This window comes from Phocoena sinus, chromosome 7 (assembly GCF_008692025.1).
Source record: "Phocoena sinus isolate mPhoSin1 chromosome 7, mPhoSin1.pri, whole genome shotgun sequence".
Taxonomy (NCBI): Eukaryota; Metazoa; Chordata; class Mammalia; order Artiodactyla; family Phocoenidae; genus Phocoena; species Phocoena sinus.
Genome location: NC_045769.1, coordinates 384725 through 401560, shown reverse-complemented (window position 1 = coordinate 401560; position 16836 = coordinate 384725). Strand labels below are relative to the sequence as shown.

The 16836-nt window shown below is 44.8% G+C and overlaps 1 protein-coding gene across 4 annotated transcripts in view; it reads right to left on the bottom strand.

Annotated features, from left to right (window-relative positions):
* Positions 1-16836, bottom strand: part of HDLBP (high density lipoprotein binding protein) — a 69954-nt gene that overhangs the window by 48922 nt on the left and 4196 nt on the right. For 2 of the 4 annotated variants that reach the window (XM_032637040.1, XM_032637036.1), the window contains exon 2: positions 5739-5811. The exons of the other annotated variants lie outside the window; for them this stretch is intronic. The gene's annotated coding sequence lies outside the window, so the exon portion shown is untranslated. The remainder of the gene's footprint in view (positions 1-5738; positions 5812-16836) is intronic. 4 annotated transcript variants of the gene reach the window in all.

Genomic DNA, 16836 nt, shown 5'->3' with positions numbered 1-16836 from the left:
CTGAGTCACAAGGATTTTCTTTTCTGTTTTATTAGACCACGTTACCAGCAAGAAGTCTGAAGTGAGCTTTTTTGTGGTGAATTTCTTTGTGGAGGATGAGGCTTTCCGTTAACCCATTAAAGCCCTTGGGAATCGGAAGGCACCTGTGAGCTGTCTCTAAGTGTCTGAAGGGCAGCACAGAAGGCCGATCTCTGCCAGCAGCCAACAGCACAACTAGGAACGAGTACAGACACCTTTCACCTCAGCACAAAGACAAAGGTCCCCGAGGGAGCACACCTCGCTGGATCTGCGCCCTGGAAACCTAGGCAGAGCACTTCCCACCCGGTGACGTGCTCCCCACTGGGCGACCGTCTGGATTAGATGACTCCTTAGGTCTCCGCCTCGACACGTCTTTGTGTCCTTAAAGAAACCAACCACTGCTTCTAGGGAAGTGCATCGTGAGGTCTCCGAAAACCATGCTTCAGAGCAGCGCCCCACACACAGGCTTGGAGGCCCACCCTCCTGCCTCAACCTGGAGGGCGTTTCTGGACAGAGAAGGACGGGATGGAATGGCCACGGAGGAGGGCTCTGGCTGGCTCTCCCCCTCAGTCCTACAATTAAACTACAAGAAACAAAATAATTCCAAGTTTGACCTAGGGCAATATACTTGAAGGTGTTTTTTTCTTCCTACAATTTACATAGAAAAGTTCCATGAGCTAGAATGAGCTTTTAGCTTGTGTTTATAAAAAACTTTGCAATGGATACAAAGCTAGCTAAAGCTATGGGTGGATACTTAAGAATTAGAACCAGTCCTGTCCAAATAGAAATGAAATGCTTTTCTACAAAGGAAGAAACAAACATCAGAAACATCAAGTCTTTGGACTTTCTCCTCTGCAGGGTGTTAAGCCTCCATGGGCACTCAAGTGCCATCTGCCTGGTGACACTGGGCACATCACACATCTTCAACTGACCTGTTTCCTCGTTTGTCAGACGAGGAGATGGGATTCCATCATCTCTTCCAGTACTACCTTTCTGAGTCTCCCAATTTAAATCCCTTTAAATCCCTCACTTTGGGATTTAAAGACCTCCTAGAAACCCTTAATGATACAGCTGTCCCCAACCCCTCAAAGAACTAATTCCACATAAAGGCACAGTAATACAAAGTACAATGTACAGGGACTTTCCTGGTGGTCCAGTGGTTAAGTCTCCGTGCCCCCAATGCAGGGGGGCTGGGTCTGATCCCTGGTCAGGGAACTTGATCCCACATGCATGCCTCAACTAAGAGTTCACACGCCACAACTAAAGATCCCATACACCACAATGAAGACTCCGCACGCAACAAGGAAGATCCCCCGAGTGCCACAACTAAGACCCGGCACAGCCAAATAAATAAATAAATAATTTTAAAAAATTAAGCATTAAACAGAAACGAAACAAAATACAAGGTACAGACCAAAGCAGAGATATTTAATCTCTGTCCTGAGTCAAACACCTGAGATCCAGAACTCAGGGTAGACCACCATGCTGTAAGAGCATCTGGGGCGCAGGACCTTAGAGGTTTCATCTGTCAACAGAGAAGGCTGGACAGGGCACGAAAAAGCTGTTAACCCTCCCACTAGAAAACCGGTAACGACCAAAGAGGGGAGGAGAGAAAGACAACCTATCTCTGGCTCCACAGGGAGCCAAGGATGGGAAGCAGGTGGGCAGCAGGGCCCTCATCAGCATGGTGGTGCCAGACTAAGGTGAACGCACAGAGGCCAACTCTAAGCAGACACGAAGCACCCACTTGGGATGAACTCTAGCTACTGTGTGAAGAAAGAATTGTGGAAATGCAAGAGCAGAAAAAGTGAGAAATAAAAAGCTGATGAAGTCTGGAAGTAACCACAAATCCCCTAAGGAGGAGACTGACTGGATAAACCATGCTATGTCCATGCAACAAAATAACAGGCGGCCTAAGAGGCATGCATGGCAAGATCTCCATGCACTGTTACGCATGGTCTCTAGGGACAAGGTTAGTGAGAAAGGGCGAAGGAGGCAGGAGGTGCAGAGTAAGCTACCTAACTCCAAGAAAGTGTCGGAAACACCAGTGTACCTATGTCTGCTCGTATTTGCAAGAAGAAACAATGGGAGGCAACACTGGGAGAAGAAAAGGGAGGAGGGACGGGGATGGACGCAACTCATCTGAATATACCACCGAGCCCCTCTGCCTTTAGAACCATATAAATCAGAGAAGAACAAACTCTAAAAACAAGTATGTCCTGCTTCTCTGTCTTAATGGTGTTTACATGGTTGGGTTCAGTTAACATTTATGGCTCAACGAATCTTCACTAAGGATTTGCATAGTTCTTTGTATGTTTATTATACTTCTTTAACACTTTTAGTAAAAAAAAATTGAAATGAACCTAAATAACAATGTCACAACAGTGGCGCAAGCATCAGAGAAAAACCTAACTTTAAAACACAGTAACTTGACAGTATATTCCAAGTGGGATATAATCTAATAACATCAGTTACTATTATGCTAAAAATATTTTATGTTGTAGGATAAGGTTAATATCCTTAAAAAACAATTTTCAGCATTAGCAAAAACCATGTAGATTTTTATTTGAATTGGAAATATCTATACTCATGATCGGTTCCTAGGCCTGTCTGCTACGAGAAGCAATGCAGTGGCACTGGGCACCCTGAGCACACAGACTGTGGCAATCAACACCATTCCCCACTAAAAGGAACCAGGCTCCTTGGAAAAATAGCTGAGTCCAGGTCACAAGATGGGACATCTCGCTGTGGCAAAGAGCAAGGAAGGAGTCACAGACTAATGGGGTCACGTCCAAAGAACACAGAAGCCAACTGGGGGGAACAATATAAGCATCAAAAATTGGCTTCAATGGGTTGAAACACAATTACATGCACATCTACAAGTTTATAATACTAGGGGGGGAAAGCAACAAAAATGCATTGTTGCTTTGGAAGTTGCTAGTCCAAACATATTCTAAATATGAATAAAGCAAAGAAATCATTTCTCCTTTCTCTTCAGGAGGAATTGTATTTTAGAGTAACCAGAATTGATCAGGGAAACCTTCTTCATGTAAAAATGCCAACAAATAAATGTAGAAACAGATAGCCAGGTACTTAGCCCTGGAACCTGTGAATGTTACAAATGAATAAGAGTTAAGAATATTGTGACGGGAAGATTATCTTGGATTATACAGGTGGGACCTGAATGTAGTAAGCATCCTTAAAATCATGTGCTTTACAGATGGAGGAAAGGGCCGCCAGGAGTGCGGGTGGCTTCAGGAAGCTGGGAGAGGCAAGAAATGGATTCTCCCCTAAAGCTTCCAGAAGGAAGCCCTGCTGACACCTTGACTTAACCCCAGTGAGACTGGTTTCAGCCAAGCGTGTGGTAATTTGTTACACCAGCAATAGGAAACGAACACACCAATGAAACAGTGAATATAAGCAAAATGGCTATTAAGCCCCTTAGATAACTGGTTAATAAAAAACTTTGTAATGAGGGACAGAATCAGCCTTCAGACACTTCATTCACTGATCACTTGTAACATAACGAAGAGAAAGACAGCCAGACATTACGCCTCCTGGTATAATGCGATATGAAGTACACAGCACAATCTATGATGTGTTCTTGACACCCTCCCTACACCAGCATTGCCAAAACAAACGAACAAAAAACCCCAAACCCAAAACAAATAACCACCCCCAAACCAATTAAGCATCTAAACCTAGCTACCAGTTTACAGAAAATATGAGGATCAGAGGAATATACCACGTGCCACCACAAAACAAGCAACCAAATGCAGAATGTGGGAAAACCCACAGCACAAATGGCGCCGCTGCTTTCATAAACAGGAAAAGGGATTGTTACAGATTTTAAAATTGTTTAGATTTTTAATGCAGTGTGGACACTTTCTGTGGGTTTTCTTTGACTCAAACAAACCAAGTGTAAAGACGTATTTTATGACATTTGGAGAAAAGTGAACACAGAATAGATACTGGATGATACTAACAAAATATAGTTAATTTTGCTAGGTAAAATTTCTTTAAAGCCCTCATCCACTGAAGATACATGCTAAAGTATTTACAAGTGACATGAAATGTGATATTTGCTTTAAAATACTCAAACTCAAAATTAAAAGTATGACAAGTGCGGAACAAGCAAGGAAAGATAAAATAAAAATGGCAAAATGCTGACAACTCTTAAAGTTGGGTGACAGGTATATGAAATATCAATATTCTCTCCTATTTTGGGATATGTTTGAATGTTTTCCTAACAAAAAGGTGTAAAAAAAGAAAAAGATCAAAGAGCACTACTTATCAGGGCATACAGGATGCTACCAAAGCTATACTCTGAGGATGAATCAAACTTGTAAATTTTATTATAAGAAGAAATGAAGATAAATGAGCTAATCAGCATTCAAATCAAGATGGAAAGAGAAAATCAAAGAAAGTACATGGAATAAATAAACGAAGAACCGGTGAAATAGAAAACAAAAACTAACAAAATACAGCTGGTGTGGTCAATCAAAACCAGAATCAGTTTCTCTGAAAAAATAAATTAAAGAGCAATTAACTCTTTCAAGTCTGATAAAGACAAGGAAAGAGCACACAAAGAATACAAGTGCACAATGATATAATATTATCCTTGCCTGGTACTGAAATAAGAAGTGTTATAAATGGCAGTAATTATATCTTCTGGTAGTTCCCAAGGAAGTAGGAGCTTCTTTGCCTCATGAATTATTTTTGTATCTCACTGGCATCAGTTGGGTTCTGAGCCCATCAGACGACCAATAACTATAGTCAAGGGGCCAAGGGGATGGAATATGTCTATTAGCTACAGCCAATCAGGGTCCACCCACGCAGCTGGGCCATTTCAACCAAAACACATGGCTTGTACATGGTAAAAAGGGGGGCTCCCCAGAGGAAAATTAGGGCACTGCTTTGCCTCCCCAAAACAATGGGTGCTGCACAGAAAAGAGATTATCAACTACAAAAGAGTTTACTAACATATAAAATTTTAAACAAAACACCAGCACAGTAAATCCACTCTAAATTTAGAGAATAAGGCACCGTGACTAAGTAGGTCTGTTCTAGGGATGCAGTAAGGATTCAATATTAGGTAATGTATACATCTCACATTTATAGCTCAAAGGAGGACAAAAAAACATATACATGACTGATAGATGGCCATTTAAAAAACATCCGTCTGACTGATGAAATTCAAGCATCTATTCCTTGCTTCCCATGGAATGTAACTTCAGGAATAGAAGGAAATGGCAATACGAAGAGTATTTCCCAGAAGTAAAATGTATCACAATTAGTGAAAGGCCAAAATTATCCTATTAAAGTAAGTAACGAAACAGCAAAGACGTCTACTGTGGTCAAAGACTGTCAAACACACAATCTAAGTAAGGAGAAATAATTATGTTAAGACACAAATGCCACTATTTGTAGATGACCATCTGTCTAGAAAACCCCTCTACTATAATGAAAAGCTAGGAAAACTGAAGGGAAATTCAGTGTTAGCAAAACAACACACACACTAGATGCCTGAGTCATGGAGCAGTTTCATCATCCAGGACACTCATCACAGAGATGTCTGTTTCCGCGCCCCCCCGCTCCCCCCCCCCATTGCAAGTTCATCTACACCCTCAAGGAAATGCCAAATAACATCTGTGGTAGGCTAAACAATGGCCACCTGAAGACGTCAGGTCCTGATATTTGGAATTTAAATGTTACCTTACCTGGAAAAAGTCTTTCCAGAAGTGCTTAAAGATTACCCTGGATTATCTGGATGGGTCCATTACAAGTGTCATTCTGAAAGAGAGGCAAAGAGACAACACAGAGGAGAAAGCTTATATGAAGGTGGAGGCAGACACTGGAACACACAAGCCAAAGAAAATGGGAGCAGCCACCAGAAGCTGGAAGGGGCAAAGGACAGTTTCTCCCCTAAAGCCCCCAGAAGGCGTGTGGCCCTGCCAGATTTTAGATTTCTAGCTCCAGAACTGTGAGAGAATAAATTGGTGTTGTTTTAAGCTACTAAATTTGTGGTAATTTATTTTCGCAGCCCTAGGAAACTTAACACAACGTCCCCGTAGGTTTTGTTTTTCAATATATACACTGTAAAAAAGACTCCCAAATTCACCTAAAAATAAAATTGTTCTAGGTTATTTGGAAAAAAGAAAGAAAGGGGGAAAAAGAAAAAACATTCAACCTGAAGTTAAGTAAAGCACACCATAAAGCAACAGTAATTAGTACTTGGTGGTTTTTGCTAAGGAAAAAGAAAAACTCATGTGTATCTATGAGTTTAGCATTTGAAACAAGTGCCATTTCAAATCAGCAAGGAAGGATAGACTAGGCAGTAAACAGCGCTGGGCCCATTTGCAATCCATTTTGGAAAAAATATAAAGGTTGATCCCTACCTCACACCATACGCCAAAATAAAATTTCAGCTGGATTAGAGATCTGGCCATAAAAAATCAAGCCTTGAGGAATTCGAAGACTGGGGAGAAAAACCTATGATTTGAGAGTGCAAAGGAAGATACTGACTCATTTGACCCTATTAGAGCTTAAGAATTTTGTACAGTAAAGGCTATCATATAGAAGTTAGGACACAAACAGAGTTTTTCTCTGGTTGGGAAACATCTAAATAGACTAGGACCTATCAACACACAGTTCATGGAAAACTAAGACATACGGCACATAAACCCATGAACAGGTGTGTTCGTCTTCATTCTGCCCTTATACTATGAGATCTACAAAGATGAACAGAAGTGATGCAGATTTTGAAATGGTGAGGAAAATTGGCTTCTCTATCGTTGAGGATGTGTAACATTAGAAGGTAATTTAAGAACAGAAATAATCGGGCTTCCCTGGTGGTGCAGTGGTTAAGAATCTGCCTGCCAATGCAAGGGACACAGGTTTGAGCCCTGGTTCGGGAAGATCCCACATGCCATGGAGCAACTAAGCCCATGCACCACAACTACTGGGCCTGTGCTCTAGAGCCCATGAGCCACAACTACTGAGCCCACGAGCCACAACTACTGAAGCCCGCCCACCTAGAGCCCGTGCTCCGCAACAAGAGAAGCCACCGCAATGAGAAGCCTGCACACCGCAACGAAGAGTAGCCCCTGCTCGCTGCAACTAGAGAAAGCCGGCGCACAGCAACGAAGACCCAACACAGCCAAAAATAAATAAAATTAATTTTTTAAAAACCCACAAATAATCAACATACCCATAATCCAATTCAGTGATAACACTCCAAAGAACCTACTCTCCAGAAGTACCTGCACAAGAACACAGAAGGCATAGGCATAATAGTATATAAGAAGGCTCATAGAAGCATAGTGACATGCAAAGAACTGGAAAAACACAACTGTGCACCAGTGAGATACTGGTAACTAACTACACAGTGACGCATCGATACCATACAGCAGGCATCACCAACAATGAAGCAATGGCTCAGGTAACAGCCTCGAAAGGGCAAAAAGACAGTGCACAGAACTTTATTTCTAGAAACTGGGATATGAGTTCCACAAAACGGGGTGTCCACATACCTAGGATATCAGAGGCTGAGTGAGATGAAGAGAGCAGAGGGCACCTGTGCAGAAGAGGGGGCAGCAACAGGAGACTGGGAACACACACGGTGACTAATCAAATAAGTAAATATATTAGGAACACAGGCACCTAGGATTGTCACTGTTGGAAAAGGGAGCTACCAATTCAGAAAGGGAGAGACTGGAACGAACCCTGTGGTATTAGATAGAAACCGAGGTTCTGAAATAAACTCGTGTCTTTCAACATACAGAGATGTAAAAACAAACGTGTTGTAAATACACAGGCATCTGTATATCTGTGTGTGTGCATGTATACATGTATGTGCATACACACCCACACACACACTCCATCTCTGTCCACTAAGAGGGCCTGAGTGCATTAACACCCCAGCAACAGCCCAACTGGTGCCCACATTCTGCTTCTCTGAGTACCAACGGTTGTAAAATGGAACCGGGCCTCCTCAAAGAAAAGGCTGATTTCAGGTCTGGGGCAGGAAAGCATTGTACACGAAGAGCCCAGAGTACCTTGCTGTACCAGAAAGCAAGAAGTATTAAATGAATGATGGGGACTTATCCAAGCAGCTGGCTTTAAGGGGCTCCCACTGGCCAAACACGGGAAAATACGAACATCAAAATAAATAACGATAATAAAAGATGACAGCCAACTGAATAAAATGGGAAGCTCTTAGCCTGCACTGATATAAATGAGCAAATCGAAAGTCTGATAGGAACAGATACTTAGTTTCAAAAGCACCTCCCCCCACAGTATACTTATTAATCACAAAGACTTCACAGTGGAGAAACCTGGCAGACACCACCTTTATCAAGTGAGCCAAGCGGGCACCACTGGTAACGGGACAAATCGAAATCGCGCCCCATCTGATACAATGCCAAGAGAAGAACCCAGCACTCCTTCTGTGCTATTCCAGCCGAAGATGCAAAACCTGAATCGAATCAAAAGGAAACAGACAAACCCACTCTGAGGGACACTCTGCAAACTAACTGCTTGTGGTCAACAAGTGTCAAGGTGAGGAGAGTCAAGGTAAGATGGGGCAAATGCTCCAGTGTAGGAGAGACTAGAGACCTGACAAGGAGTGTCAACACAGGGCTGTGAACTGGGTCTTTCTGGTGAGGCGTGAACTGGTCTGAAGGTAGCAAAGTATTCATGTGTGTGAGCGGTTGTACTAAGCATCTTGTTTGCAGGAAACACACTGAAATAGCCAAGGGTGATGAGGTTTCATGTCCCCAAGTTACTTGCAGGTGGTTCAGAAAAAAGTGTTTTGTACCATACTTGAAGCTGCTCTTAAAGTATGAGAGTTAAAAAACATTTTTTTAAAATAGAGGAGAGTACTAGTTTTGTAATTAGAAAAAATAAATGCCTTAATTTGGAAATAAACACATTGAGGTAGGAGGCGGTGGCAAATGACAGTGACCATCCAACTCCAAGTCAAACCCGAGTTTAATAATGTATATCTGACTATGAGTTCACCTATTTACATCAGGGCACTTCTCACTCACATTTTATGGAAGCATAACAAAGTTTTACCTAAATTTTATAATATTGTGATGACACTAAAGCCCGTTACACATCATTTTATCAAAGTTCATGAAAGCAGATTTTTATTTTATTTTTTTAAATTTTTAAAAATTTTCTTATTTGTGATTTATCTATTTAACTACCTATTTAACTATCTATTAATGTCTATTTATCTATTTACTTACCTATCTATTTATCTGTTTACTTATCTATCTGCCGCACCACTGCAGGCATGTGGAACTTTCCCAACCAAGAATCAGACCCGTGCCCCCTGCAGTGGAAGCATGGAGTCTTAACCACTGGACCATCAGGGAAGTCCGAAAGCAGAATTTTAAACCATCAGACGGTGTCAAGAAAGCTGCTGACAACACCACGTCAACATGCTGAGCAGCACACCCCAAATGACGTCAGGGTCCACAGCGGGACTCCCCGCCGGCTCCTGCAGAGGAGGAAGGAGGCCTGCGGGAGAGCAGAGGTGCTCCGAGAGCTTTTCAGACACCACATGCAGAAGGAGCACAAGGGACGTGCCCCTCTGAGCTAGCCACCAATCACAGACTGTTCTCTGGGCAAGAAGCAAAACTCAGAGACACCAGCAGCTGGAGCCAGCCATGCCACGTAAGGGACCGTGGCCCAAGGAGAGGGGAGCGATATTTAGGCTGGGCAAAGAGACTGACCACTCAGTTAACAACGGCTTAGGGCTTCCCTGGTGGCGCAGTGGTTGAGAGTCGCCCGCCGATGCAGGGGACACGGGTTCGTGCCCCGGTCCGGGAGGATCCCACATGCCGTGGGGCGGCTGCACCCGTGGGCCATGGCCCCTGAGCCTGCGCGTCCGGAGCCTGTTGCTCCGTGGCAGGAGAGGCCACAGCGGTGGGAGGCCCGCGTACCACAAAAAAAAAAACAACAAAAAACACAACGGCTTAAAAGAGAGAAAAACCCTCACATACCCCTACCACTTCAGGACTGGGGTGAGGAGATAACAAGACAAGCAAAGCTAACTTTGTGAATTAAAACAGTCCTATAAGAAGCCTTCTAATGCATATCCAGTAAGTTCTAAATAGCCTAAAACCAAAATCATACACCTTCAATAAAGCCATATACCAACTGACACCAAAAACCTAATTACTATACAATCCTGTGAGATTTTATGGAAATTCCCACAGATTACCACTGAATCCTTCACATGCCATTTCTTCCTTGAAGATTTGGTCCTAACACTACCCACACAGTGTGGAACCATCCAGAAGAAATCAAGGGCTGGAGGTTTACACACACTCTCTCCAACTCAGCGGCATCTCTGGCAGGTAGGCATACCTGAGGCCCCAAGCAACCAAGGACGCGAAGATGAGGATGTCACGCCACGCTGCTCCAAAAGCAAAGGCATGTCTCACGGGTCAAAGGAAAGCCAACCCGTGTTTTCAAAGATCAAAAAGAGAGTGTTGCCTTTCCCAGTAACACCATCGTTTCCTCCCTGCCCAGTCTTTCAGAAAAGAGCTACACTTAACCCAATCTCAAAGGCACACAGTGATCATCTCCAGCACCTGTGAAATTAAGGGATGGCTCCAAACAGCAGCAAGCCTGATGGGTCACCTGGTCTGGACATCCCAGAGACCGCCAGGCTGGGCTTAGGAGCCAAGGGGCCCTGGGCACAGGCAGCCTGACAGCACTGCTGAGCTCACTGCTCTGGCGACAAAGGCAATACAGCACTTTGGTCTCAGGGGCAGGAGAGTCAGCTCCAAGCAAAAGCAAATGTATCAAAACGGAAGCCTTGTTTCTACAGAAAAAAACTGTATTCTTCAAATTGATCTCACACACACAGATTTAAGCCAGTGCTATAAGAACACCTAACTAATCTTACACTTATGAGAAAAAGTCAAAATAGTCAATATAATACAGTAATTCCATCTGAAAGGTATTTATAAATGAGCTAAGTATTAATAAAATTAGAAAGCATGTCACATAAAAGTGAAATGAACAGTAACATACAAAATAAAACCGATTAGGATAACGCAACATCCTTGATTTTGTTCGCACCTGACCTGTCATCACCTAACACCCTACGTCCAGGAGTCAGTGCACCATCTCAAGTGAGGGAGAAGTGAATTTAAAGTCCCACCCAGACACCTCAAAGCCTTCTATTTATAAGTTACAGGACACCACCAAGTTAGAGTTAACACGGTTCATAACTGTCAGAATGGTACATCAGAAAGACAGGAATGGGGGCTTCCCAGGTGGCGCAGTGGTTGAGAGTCTGCCTGCCGATGCAGGGGACACGGGTTCGTGCCCCGGTCCGGGAAGATCCCACATGCCGCGGAGCGGCTGGGCCTGCGCGTCTGGAGCCTGTGCTCCGCAACGGGGAGGCCACAGCAGTGAGAGGCCCGCGTACTGCAAAAAAAAAAAAAGAAAGACAGGAATGATCACACAGAGCCATCCTTTCCTCTTTTATTACTCTTTTTAATTTCTAAAGAAAAAGTTAAAACAAGGACGAAAAGCTTTCAACTCTGTATATCAAGGAATCAGAAACCACAGCCTGTATATGTATACTGAGAAGGGAATCCTGAGAGGCAGAGCCACTTCTCAACAAGTCACTCACCTCAACCAGAATTTCAAAAACAGGAAAACATGCCAAATACATGACATCCTTTCAAAAATTATTTCTTCTAACTCTACAGTTGCACGGCTTTCTCTTTCCCTCTGGCCTCTGCTGGTCCTGAGGGGCCCCGCGGTCAGGGCGTGTTCGCCAGCTTCCATCTCCCCCAAGGCTGTCTGCTGTGGTAACCTCCTCAGGAGCGCAGCTCTCTCCAGAGCCTCCTGATGGAAACCTCCTAAGAGGCCAGAGCAGTTGCCATGCAGGCCGTTGCTACCAAGGCACCAGCATGAAGACTGCTTTCCCTCCCCCAGGAACCATCCACCCAGAGGTCTGTAGGATGACTAGGGGCAGGGAGCTCGGCACTACGCCCCCTGGCGCCTGACCCTCGTTAGTCCAAGAGATTCCTGACTCACAGCACCCGCCCTCCCAGTCCCCTTTCACTTAACTTCAGTCGCCCAGGCCAAGTGATGCACAGGCCTAACGGGTGGTGCACAGAACTTCCCTGGAAGGGCACAACAGGTTATGCAACAGAGATAACGCTGCACACTGAATTGCCTCTGGCCAAAGGTATTTCCTTCCTCCAGAAAGAAACCAACAGTAGTAGCACTGGTCCAGCCTGCACTGTGTCTAGAAGCTGTAAGTGCCGTTGATGACCTTACAGCTGGGAAGACAGTGTATCCTGCCCGTGGACAGAGCTGGGACTGCTACGCAGAGTTCTCCCTCAGCCAGCAGAGCGAGGCCAGCTCAACCCACGCCCCAAAACAAGATGCTAGAAGCTTAGAGAAAGGAATCATGCCGATAAAGGTGAGACGGCATAGAAAACAGGCAGGAGGACACTTGGCTTCCCAAGCATTGGTGAGCCCCACGGTACCAAGCTGCACTGCCACAAGGAAGGCCCGTGCTCAGCATGCAACGTGCCGGCCAAGCACATCCAAGCCTCTGGAGAAAGCTGAACTACAAAACCGTCTGTGAAGGCCAGAGTCAATGGTGGTTGAAGAACCCAAGAGCAACAGGTTGAGATGTGGCCTGCAGACTGCCTTATTGCTGTGTCCAGCACACCCCTCAGAGCCTAGAAAGCTGCTCTGGCTTGCAGCAGCCCATGGTAATTCACCAAAAGGCAGGAAAGACGAGTCCAGAATCAACACTGTCCTGTCTGTTCATCCCCTCCAAACACACAGGGCACCTGCCATAGCCAGGACACCCTGCTGCGCCAGGGGGTCCAAAACAAGAACAAGTCTACCAGTGGCTTATCCTGTAACCCAGATGAAGGGTGGGGCAGGTAAAGCTAAGCAGGGACTTACCCCACCAGACCTGTGTAGTTATATGATGACGTCACGGAGGCAGCCAGAGGCGGTGGAGCTGGGTTGCTGCGATAGGAAGATGGAAACACCAGTCCAGCAAGAGTGAAAGCTGACCCCCTGACGGTGGCTGAAGACTGACCGACAGCAGCCGTTTACAGGTTACTGCAGAGATGGGCCCTGAGTGCTCAATGGCTTTAGGTCTGGGACTCTGATTTGTTCACTTCCTTCCAGGAAACCTACTGACAGATATGTACTTGGTGAAAAATAAATGCCTGATGAGGAATCAATGATATTCAAAATTCTAAGGGACACAGACCAATTTTAGTGTGTTTCCTTCAGGGTAGAATATCTACCTTGCTACAAAGGCCTGGGTGGCCCCGCTCCTGGACATTACATCATCTCTGGATCCCAAATTTTAGAGAAACTCTAGAGATGCTGAGAGGAAACACTAGGTAAATTGTCAAGGCTGAATGTTTAAATGTGTGAACTGAAAATGAGGACCAAGGCAAGGAAAAAAAACATCCTGACTTCTCTGTGCCTCCGTCTCCTGTCCTGCAAAAGGGAGCTGACATTAGTATCGGGTCACTGTGAGGATTATGAGAGTATACATGCAGTGCTTAGCCCAGGCCTGGCAGAGTAAGCCTGGGGAGAACTTTCTGGGACCATGGCCCTCCTCGGTATCTGTGACAGCCACGAGAACTCTGGCAGTGCAGGCAGCACAGCCGTAACTCAGCCGCAATTGCCAGTGGCCTCACCCTACCAGGCTCCACTCTCCTTGACTGAAAAATGGGGCCTGTGACTGCTACATCCTAGAGCCCTCCAAGGATGGAGCCGGTAAAGCAGGACTTCTCAACCTCACTGCTGCTGACCTTGTGACCAGGCAGTTCTTCCTTATGACCACACAATTCTTCCTTGTGGGGGCTGTCCTGGGCACTGCAGAATGGTGAGCACCTCTGGCCTCTAACCATGAGATGCCAGCAGCACTCCCAACTCATGACAACCAAAAATGTTTCCAGATGTTCTGGGGTGGGGGCGTAAGATCGCCTGGTTGAACCATTACTGGAAGTAAAGGTCATGATGCCTGGTGTGTAGGAAGCAACAAAAAAAGCTTTAATAGTCAAGGCTTTTTGTATCACTCGTGCATCCTTGAAACAGATCACAAAACGGGATGCTGTATGAGTGACTATTAGCTCCAGGTGTCACCCTTCCAAGTTGAAAAACTAAGTTTCTGATAAACTGAATTGAACAAGGGTGGGGGCGGGGGGGGGGAACGCTGGGGGGGGGGTAAAGGGAGGGAGGAAATGAATGAAGGAAAGGAAGGAAGGAAGGAAGGAAGGAAACAAACCACCTCAGAGACTCCTTTCTTATCTTTGAGAGGAAGAAGCTAAAGTCCTACAGGTCAAGAAACACTCAAGGGCTTCCCTGGTGGCACAGTGGTTGAGAGTCCGCCTGCCATGCAGGGGACACGGGTTCGTGCCCCGGTCCGGGAAGATCCCACGTGCCGCGGAGCGGCTGGGCCCCTGAGCCATGGCTGCTGAGCCTGCGCGTCCGGAGCCTGTGCTCCGCAACGGGAGAGGCCACAACAGTGAGAGGCCGCATATGGCAAAAAAAAAAAAAAAAGAAAAAAAGAAACACCCAAAATCACAAGGCTGATTAAGAACAAGTTTAAACTGAAGTACTTACAGGTCTCCTGACTCCCGCTCCAGTGGAGGACTACCTTCCCCACCTGAACAAACATCTCCACCCTCTGCCCTGTCTGGTAGAAAGAACCAATGCCTAAGACCCAAGCACCGCTGCATGTCTGACAAAGTCCACAGCCAGGACGTCTAAGAATAGCAATTCACACAAATAAAAGGCAAACCTGAGAGCGCTTCCAGAAAAGAATCCATCCTAATTGCTCAACGGCACTTGCTACCTAACTACCGGTTTCTGCATCAGCAACTTCCTGCCTCTCCTTGACCTAGACGAGGGCTGCTGTTCCAGCTGTGGGGTCTCAGGGCACAGATAAGCCTCCTGAGAGGATACTGCACCCATGGCAGAGCCTGGGATGGAACGGGCAGGGGCCATGGGGACTACATTCATACCAGTTTTATTAACTGATAGTATGAATACGATAATACGGTCGACCAAAGAATGATCCTTAGCATAAAAATATTGTAAAACACAACAACAGAAGTAAAAATTGGCAATCTTCTTGATTCTTCCTCAAGAAATATCTCCAAAACTATTGTTTTACCTAATATTTTTTCTTGGATATATTAATACATGGTCTAAATAAAAACTAAGATCACATTACGTGCATGTAATGCCACACTTACTTCCATTTAAAAATGCATATGGCTGTCTTTCCAAGTTTTACACACAAGTTTACCTATGTTAACAACTGCACGTTGCATGGAATAACCATAAAATAAACCCCCTGCTGATGTTGTTTTGTTTTTTTCCGATTACAAGCACTGCAGAAAAGAGTACCATCTGCTCACTCGAGCCTGTACCTCGACAGGTTAAATTCCTAGAAATACAATTACATGATTACAGGAGATGCGTGGATAGGCACTGCAAAGGCAAAATTTACCCTCCCAACGAACTGAACTATTTACACTACACGACATTGGGGTATACCTGTCCCCCTCACCTTCGGTAACTAAAATGGTCACGTTTATTTTCCCCAGTCTATAGGGGAAATATGATTTTAATGTCAAGTCTTTGATCATCGGTGAAAACTAAAAATTTTGCTCTGCATACCGGCCCTGTGAGCTTCTTGACTGTGAAGACCGGCCTTTTCACAACCTCCGTCCACTTTCCTACCAGGGCCTTCAGCACACATTTAAGACAATGTAAAACCCACAGCTGGGCTATAAAAGGTGTAGTAAATAACAGAAGAACAATGAATTTAAGTGCAACTCAAGTTGTAAGCTAAAAATAACATTGCTAAAGGGCAGCCAGGCAAAAGTAGTAAGAAAATACTGTCAAAAAGGACAGTTTTCTGTTCTTTTTTTTTTTTTTTTTTGCCTCTCATGCCTCTTAGCCAAAGGGTGTGGTTTTTTTCCCCTTTGGAAAGGGAACTAGAATCTTTGGACTGGGGATACCAGTTACAGTGGAGTGATGGCAAACGATTCTGAAGACAGGGGAAGTAACTTCTTCCATAGTTATTGCTAAGATTGTGGCCTTCTCCCCTCACTTGGCCCCCAGGCAAGAGGCTGGGAGGTATTTCTTTGGAGAACCCAAAGAGACTTGAAGAAGCTGACAGGGTGCTGTAAGGAAATGGCCCAGCCAGATGCCTCTACAGCGAATGTCACAGTTGGCAAGCTCCAACCAACCACAAGCTCCAAGTCCTTCTGACATGTAAGCGGGCAAGCAAACATCACCGGATAGCCCAGAAAAGGCGGATATGAAAGCCAAAATCGCAACACAAAAAGCAACCAGAAGCAAGCAGTGACTTTTGGTGAAAGAAAACTTTGAAACTCACCAATGTCCTCAGAGAGATAAGAGGAGATTCTACATCCATGGAACAAAAACAGGAGGTTATAACATAGGAACAGAAAGAATAAGAGAAATCTCCTAGAAACAGAGAAACTCAATAGAAGCGCTCAAAGATAAAGTTGAGAATGTCTTCCAGAAAGAAATGGGAAACCTAAGAAAATCAGACTGTCAATCCAGAAGGTCCAATAGTTGAATTCTAGAAAGAGAAAGAAAGTGAATGGAAAGATATGAAGGTAATAAATCAAGAAAACCGCCCAGCACTTAAGAACAGAAGTTTCCAAAATAAAAGGGCCCAAAGGGCAGGCAAGACACTAGATGAAAACAGACTCCAAGGGACATCACTGCACTAGATGCTCTGAATTTCACAGAAAATCCCTC